At 42.8% G+C, this 8,381-nt stretch overlaps 1 long non-coding RNA gene across 1 annotated transcript; it reads left to right on the forward strand.

The window, feature by feature from the left end:
• The first annotated feature begins 1,684 nt into the window (after nt 1–1,684).
• On the forward strand, nt 1,685–4,759 carry LOC116658277. The gene is made up of 2 exons (XR_004313588.1): nt 1,685–2,366; nt 3,451–4,759. It is a non-coding gene; the product is annotated as an uncharacterized LOC116658277 (long non-coding RNA).
• Nucleotides 4,760–8,381: the final 3,622 nt, after the last annotated feature.

The raw sequence follows: 8,381 nt of genomic DNA on the forward strand, positions 1-8,381 counted from the left end.
GGTGGGTTTCTTTTCTTCTTTGCAGCTCAGTTCCTGAAGTTGTAAAATAGAGATAAGAAGAATAATTGATAGAATTGGTGTCACCATTAACTGTGACTGATTAGGATGAGTTAGGTTATGTTGCTGGATAAATCAAACCCAAATCTCGCTGTTATTAACACCACAATGTTCTTGCCCACACACCATATCCTTCTCAGGCTGGCAGGAACTCTGCTCTGCGATGTTCCTATTCAGGGACCCTGGTTGCCAGAGCCTTCACCAGCTGGAATAATAATAACGCAGTCACTGTGGCGGGAGGGAGAAGATGGAGTGAACTGTGTGCCGGTTCTTGAAGCTGCTGCTTGGCAGTGGTGCACATCACTCCCCCTCACGTTTCATCAGCCAAAGCAAGTCTCATGCCCCAGCTTACCTCAAAGGGGCAGAGAAGAGTGATCCCCCAAGTGCTCAGAAGCACGAGGCCCGGAATCATCAGGGAGTGGCCCTGACCATGGTCACAGTTTGTGTCATTGGGCCATTTTCGTGTGGTACATTTCAAGGTTTATGAGTCCTTCTACAACGTAGGCTCCTTGGAGTGAGAATGAAGGCTGGATCCCCTGCCCTCCTGGCACCACGGTGATCAGCATAGATCTTCAGGACACGTTTTACTGAATAGACGATTGGAGGACTTCTCCGAGTGGCTTTTCCTCTGATGCTAGGTTCTAAGTCCCAGGATTTACTCTAGTTTTCAGAAGAGTCTCAGGAAGAATTTACAAAATGCAAACCCAACATGAGGTCTTCCAAAGGCCTTACCAGCTCCTGCCATCTTTTCCTCTTGAGCCCATGTGGAAATGTCCACTGTGGACTTGGTGGCGTTAAGGGAAGTGCTCCTTTAAAGCTTCAGTTTCCTTCTCTAAAGGCCCATAGACAAAGGCCAGTGTTAATTACCCACTAGTCTTAAGCAGCAGTACGTTTCATAGATCAGAAGAGGTGAGTCTATCATGTCAGGACTCGGGCATGCTCAGCTGTGAGAACGTACTCGAAGTCAACTTATCTGCACCTGCGGAAGGGCTGGAGAAGCTCCTTGGTGCTGAGCGATGAAATTTTCAATTGAAGATCACCTGTTGAATAGTCTGAAATCATATTACCAACCTTTTATTTGCTCTTTCTTTTCTAATTATGTAAGACATTTGTATTTGTTATGGAAAAGTCAGCAAATACAAATGGACAAAAAGGAAAAAAAAAACTCCATAAAAGGGACAATTAGCCAAAAGAAAAACATCTTATTTCTCATCTTGAGTTAATATCTTTTAAACAAAACACCATATACTCTTTCATTGCTGTGGTGAATGTTTCTTACAACACTGATCAATTAACATACTGTGTTAGAGTTTCTGTCACTACACTGTAATTTTACAGACAGTAAATTTACATCATAAGCTTGGCCTGATGTTTTCAAAGAAATTCCTTTTTATTAAACAAATTTTAAACAATACATAACAACTGTCTTTCTCTGACTTAGAATTACAAATCCCAGATGCAAGCATGGCTTTTTAAAAGTCACAAAAACAATCTTTAAGTAAACAAAGTGAAGTGGGTCCCAAGGAAGCAGTTCCATGAGTCTCTGGCTTGCTGTGCACCAGGGATGAGAGAGGTATTAGGACAAATCGAGACGTTCTGTAAGAAATGGGCAAAGGGGAGTCTCCTCTCTTGTTGGGGCCCTCGACAGGGTGCCGGGGTTGGAAAATGAGTAACTCTCCTGCTGTCTGAGCCATTTGAGGAGCCTGAGAAATGGGAGTCCGTGTTCCAGGCATCCATGGCTTTCGGTGCATTTGGTCAGGGACCAGAAGCTGTAAGTCAGAGAGCTGGCTGGCGGCAGGGAGAAGGAGGTGCCTGCGGGCTTTCCCTCTGATCTGACCCCCCGATGCTCTCCTCCACTTGACCACCCTTGAGTGAGAACGTCAGTGGGTAAATGGTGTGATCTCTTTGGGGGACTGACTCAGTCTGGAGACGCTCTGCTCTCTCAGGGCCTCTTTCCTCCTATAGGCAAGTGGGGACAATTTACCGGCTTCTGTGTCTCTGTGGATGTCTTAGAGAGGATATGGTTGTGGGCTGGGTTCGGGGTATCCAGTCTCACTAAATAGACAGCACAACTTGAGACTGAGCAAATGAACACAGAAATGGTATATGAAATGGAATGACACTCCCAACTGAGGGACCTGGGTAAGATGACAACCAGTCTTTGTTTAATGCATTACAAGACAGTGTCATTATTACTCGTTATTAACTCCATCTTACAGACGAGGACATGAGGCAAGCAGAGTTGAAGAGTCTTGCCCCAAATTACATGAAGATGATGTTGAAGTTTCCTTGGAGCTCAAGAGCATATGGTGACTGATCTACATTTTCTTTCCTATAAATGCAGATAATGCTATTTCCTGCCTTTCTCTCCTCCAAGCCTTCTGTTTTCACCTCCACACCCTCCGTCTCCCCATGGTCTTGTGAATACGCTGTGAGTGTTAGTATCCGGGCTCCTTTGCTCAAACCTTCTCCCTTCCCAGTCTCACTCCTCTTTACCTGCCTAAATTCTATGTTTTTCTCAGCCTCCCTGGTCCATCCAGCCCACAGAGATCTCTGTTACCGAAAAAACTGCTCTGGTATTTGTTAGCTGTAGCCCTTCCTGAGGGCTTACAGAGTGCCTGGTGGTGGAGGTTATCTTTGTATAGGTTTATGTGTTAAACCTGCCTACGCTGTAAATTCCTACAAGGCAGAAAGAACAACCTTGTGTATAGCAAGCTTCAATGAACACTGGAGCTTTATCTCACACTTTATAATGTACTTTTCCTCCTGTATAAATATACGTAGGGTACTGTAGATTCCATAACCTCTGGGAGGAATGGTCATATGATTAACATCATTATTCATATTGACATAGTCCATGCGGAAAGCAATCAGGGGAGACGCTACATTGAGAATCTGAGGCTTGGGAAATATTTATCCTAGCTTCACGTTATTTAGTATTTCTTAAATAACTGAAAAGGATTTATGGATTTAATGGCATTTAACCAAGCTTAAAACTCCTGTATACTTTATTTTGTGCCATGAGCTTAAGCATCAGTAAATTGAAATCACAGACCAGAAAACCGAGCAACGTATACTGTTCAATTTCCTCGAAGTTGGGCCTCTCCCCTGGAGTCGAGCTCCTATTGAATGCTAATTCTCCGTCCATTTCATCAAAGCCTTCTCCAATCCTTTTTTAGAGTCAAAAATAAAGATCTGAATAAAACCCAACTATCTGCAACGTAATCCTGTTGATTTCAAAACCCTTAGCACAAAAGGAAAATAAGGCCCAGTGACTTTAAGGCACATGCATTCTGCATATGTTTCCTCCAAGGATACAGGGTCTCGGGTCTTAGAGGACTTAAGCCTGAAGTTTGCAACTTTGATAATAAAGGCTGTTTTGTGTTTCAACAGCATCTGATGTTTAAAGATTAATCTACCCCTAAATCCATCCTGAGGAGAAGCCCAGATGTGGTAAATAGAGATGATTCAACCAACTTTATGGGGAAGGATTGGAATTTTGCCTCAAATTGTACCCTTCGGAGACCAGAATCTCCAGTTTGGCAACAACACTGATAAAAATAAGTGAATAATTTCTAAATCTCCATTTCCCTTTGGTTTGTGAAGACAGTAATTAATTGCCAGCAAGCAGATGATTAAAAGATGCTGTGAACACTTGCATTAATGGATGTTGGGCAGTGCGAGGTAGCAACAGAGCCTGGAAATACAGGACAGATAGAGGATATTTTTCTGAAGAATACAAAGCTGATTTTTTTGGGGGCCTTCTTCCTTCAGAACATACCAGTTCACAGGATAATCATAATCGCTGCCGTTTATATTTACATAATGCTTTTACCACTTGCTTTCACAGATTTTTATTCCCACTTGATCAGAGGGTGTCTGCTTTGGGCTGAGTGCCTAATCTTGAAGTAAATCATTTATTCTATGAGAATTTAAACAGGTCTTTTGGATGAAAAGTGCATTACATATTTATGAGCACTGATTTCAAGAATCACTTGCAAAGAACTATTGATGTTGCTTTAGATTAGAAATCGGAATGTAATCGCATTTGATTCATTCTTGGTTTTATTTTCCAAAGGTTTCAAGTCACGTTTCTAAATCCCTCAGGGTCCATTTCCTCCTTGTAAGAGGAAAAACGTTTAGATGCAGGTCAGGAGTTTACTAACTTTCTGCCACAATTCTCAGTATACTGGGAAGATCAATTTTCTGAAATTAAAATGGCAGCCCCTTTTGCGAAGCAATAATAACGGTGAAGAGAATGATGATAATAAAATGTATGGGTTCTAATTCAGTCCAGCAGGAGAGAGGAGATTATAGTCTGCTAAAACAAAGTCCTTTGATGTCTGCTGTGAAGAGGGGTCCCAGAAACGGTTCTCACTTTTAAAATACATTATTGCTTGAGTGTCCCTGATTTTTTTTTTTCATTTAGAAGTTGTTTATAAGGGTTACTGCCATTAAACCAGTTGCTTCCTGCATGATCAAATCCCCAAGAATCTAGGAGAAAAGACAATTGCATGTCACTGAAGTTATTTTTTGAGCTCCTGGGAAAAGAAAGAAAAAAATAGGATAATCATTGCTTACTGATCACTGTAGTACAACTTCACTGAAAGATTTTGCTTTTTAAAATTAAAAATAAAATCACTAGGGGAAGGCTTATTTTTCCCCTTTAAAGAATCAAGGGGAAAAAAAGAAAAAAAAAAAACAACACAAAACAAAAACGAAAGCAGGGGCAGCTTTGCAAGGCTACTGGTGCCTGAGTAGAATTGCTAACTGGTTCCCTCTCTCTGTGCTGGGCTGTCTGTATTCACTGTATCACAAGCTTGAAGCCAGACCTCATTTGACTGAGCCAAAAAATGGTCCTTTTGTTGCTGTTTTTCCCCCTAGTGTCATCTCTCATGGTTGCCTGGGCAACCAGTGTGTATCCTTTCAGCATAGGTTACTGGGCCCCAGGAAGGAAGTGCTCCAGCGCTGGCCTGCTATTTTTATAGAACCGTTACATAATACAATCTATTAAAGCTTCCTCTTGGTGTTTTATTGCACAAAGGGGAAATTAAGTTTGATGACTCTTAAATGTTGGATGGAGGATGTCAGGTGACTTGGATTGTTTGGCTCAGGCCACATAGCAACAATATTCCTATATGCAATTCAAGGAGAACCGATATACAATCATGCCCTTGGCAGTGATTGCTTGCCTGCTGATCACTGGAGGAAACTGAGCCCTCAGTTGCTCAAGGGTGCAAGTTTTGTCCAAGTGCACAATGCTCCCTCTCTGGTAGGACGGCAGCGGACAATGGAACACTATTCACAGCTGAAGGCAAAGGAAATTTTAAAGGTGTAGCACATATGCTTTTAATAGGCAGGATGATTACTGGAAAAGAGAATTGGATTGAAAGGAGAGGACCGGGATTCTTTCCCCAGAACTGTCTCTTAAGCATCGCATGAATGCTTTGCACGCTGCTGTCACGCCTTAGTCAGATGTGCCGCTGGGTGACTCTGAAGTGGTCCCAGGCAGGGAGGCATCAGGAGAGGGAAGGCGGGGTAGTGAGCTGGCCTTCCAGAGGACAGCCCCGAAGGCTGCAGAGCCCTTTTACGCTTGTAGTGCGACTTCAAGCATTCTCCACTTGCTACAAAACCAACAGGGTGTGCAAGTTCTTCGTTCTTATTTTCCCCTCCTTACTTATGGGTTACAGTTTGCCACTAGTCTGGATTAAAGAAGGTGCAGTTGTACAGTGGGATCAGAAGATCTGTCCTGGAGAAGAAATGAACCCTTGAACCCCCAGGAGAGATTTGTGACCACAAGTGACCTGAGATTGGGGTTTAGCGCTAGAGAGGGTCTGAGCTGGCCGCTCTCTCCTGTCCCTTCACCCTCTCCCTCTGCTGCTTTATTCACTCCCATCACATCACATCAACAAAAACTCGAGGCCTCTGACTCTTAACATCTGTGTCCCCAGCCTGCTTTTCTTCCAGGCTGACCTGTCCTGTGTTCCCAGCTGCCTGATGGAGATCTTTTCCTGGATGCCTCACTTTACCCCAGGCTCCACATACTTAACATGAAACACATTTCTTTTGTTTCCCCGCCCGGGACCCTTGCAGACCGCCTGGTTTCATGAAGAGCTGATTTCAGAGAATGTTAAATGTTGCGGATCATCTGGTCCATCTTTACATTAATTAGATGAAGAAGATGAGGCTGAAGAGGTTAAGTTCAAGGTCACCCAGAGAGCTGAGAACAGAGGCAAGACCTCTTTGTGATGGGCCACATTCCGTTCCGTGCACATTTGATGTCCCTAGGAATTTTGAGCCCCCCTCCCTCACGCGGTCGTATCAGCCCTTCTTTCATGATCTCTCATAATCTAATCTTTGTCTCTCATTTCCACTCCTGCTGCAGTAACTGAGGTCTAATTTGCCTCAAACTTAGACGACTTTAGTTTCCTAGTTGGTTGCTGCCTTGGACCTCTACCTCTTGAGTCAATATTGTATTCAACCTTTGCAAAAACTTCACAACTTTATCATGTCACTTTATTAAGCAAACGCATTTGCTGGCTTATATTCAAGCCCGAATTTAACTCTCCATAATCTGACCCTCCCACTGCCCATGTGCCTTTCTCGCTTTATCATCCATCCCAATCTGTGGCCCTCTGTTCACCAAGGTTTTTTAATTTGCCTTCCTTTCCTCCCCCCACAGGTCAGAGATTCATGGACTGCTTTCCTTTTTTGATGTTACTGCTTCAGACAGGATGATTTCTGATGAAATATTCCCAATCCTATTCTCTAGGGCTTCCAGGAAATTGAAAATGATATGGATTGGATAGAATCATAATGAATATATTGTTCAAAACTTCAGTCACTCATTCAGAACATTCCGTTATGCTCAGGCAGTAACCAAGAAAGATATGGCCTGTGCTGTGGGGGAGCTTACTGAGTGCAGAAGGCAGGCGTTACATAAAAATTACATAGCCATTAAATATATGATTATACAAAGAACTAATTCATCACAAATGTTTTGAGGGCTCAGAAACCTAAGTGAGAGTGCGTGACTGGTGTGGAGCGGAGGTGCGGGCAGGACAGCCTGGGATTTAATACAGACCTAGAGGCAGAGGAGAATTTCCTGGAGAAGTGACATTTACACCAGAACAAGAAAGACAAGAGAGCTTGAAGAAGCATAAGGAGTGGTAATGGGGAAAGAAGGGTCTACCCAGGCCGAGGAAACAGGGTGTGAAAACCTGGAGGAAGCCAGGATCTAGAAGTTTTGTAGCATCTGAGAGAAAAGGCTGGAATGCTGAGCCCTGAGGCTCTGGGGGAAATTATACTGTAGAGACAAAAAGTTTTGATAGCACCCCATCTCTTTGTGGGCTTTATAATAAGTCAAATGCTTTTATTTTTAGGGGGACCCTCTATGTGGCAAAACTCCTACTCAGAGAAGTACACAAGTAATTGTATATCAATAACAGTGTTTCTTTGTTTTAAAGATACAATGATTCAGGAGATTGGGGATTGCATTCAGCTTTCCTCAAAGCACTGGCCTCTGCAGTAAAGTTACATTTATTATGGTCTCTTATCCTAGGAATTTGACCTTATTTTTCCCATGGGAAGAAGTTTCTTTCAAAGTGTAAACTCAATTTCAATAAATAGCTGGTTCGCTCTGGAACAGTGGACTAAGGGAATTTCTGATTGTTTAACTTACATTCATTAAAAATAAGAAAACATGGCCCCTTAGATAAGGTGATGAGAGCAATCTTTTATTTCTATAAATTCAATTAAGTAATAGAAGAAAGAATAAGATGCAGGAAAGGTAGAGCTTTAAAACTTGATGATATAATTTAAAATTCTTTTTCTTAAAAACTTTGACCTAAAAAAGCTACTCTGTGTGGAAGGGGAAAAGAATAGAGCTGGAATGTTGTACGTGACTCTGTTCTATTAATGTAAACAGGAAGGATGGAGAACATTTTTATTTTCTCTTTCCCTTTGGCAAGCTCTCAGCGCAGCTTCCTACGGGTGGAAATGGGCAATAAATAGCAGGGTATCCAGTGACCTCTTTCTAGGCCTCCTGGTTACGAGTATTGGCAAGAACCTCACTCCCATTTTCTTTCTTCTTATTTTTAGAGTGTGGATTTTTTTCTTTCTCAGGGTTGAGGGTAAGGCAAGGGCCTGTCATTATCAGGGAGTGAGGTGAACCACAGAGACTGGTTTCCCAAGAATCTGCGCCCTGCTGCCAACCTGGTGGGTCAGAGTCATCATCTTTAGTACCGCGGGTGGTTTTCCTGTGAAAGTGAGACTTCCTTTAAATTAACACACACACATGCGCGCACGCACACGCACACACACAC

This window comes from Camelus ferus, chromosome 2 (assembly GCF_009834535.1).
Source record: "Camelus ferus isolate YT-003-E chromosome 2, BCGSAC_Cfer_1.0, whole genome shotgun sequence".
Classification (NCBI taxonomy): domain Eukaryota; kingdom Metazoa; phylum Chordata; class Mammalia; order Artiodactyla; family Camelidae; genus Camelus; species Camelus ferus.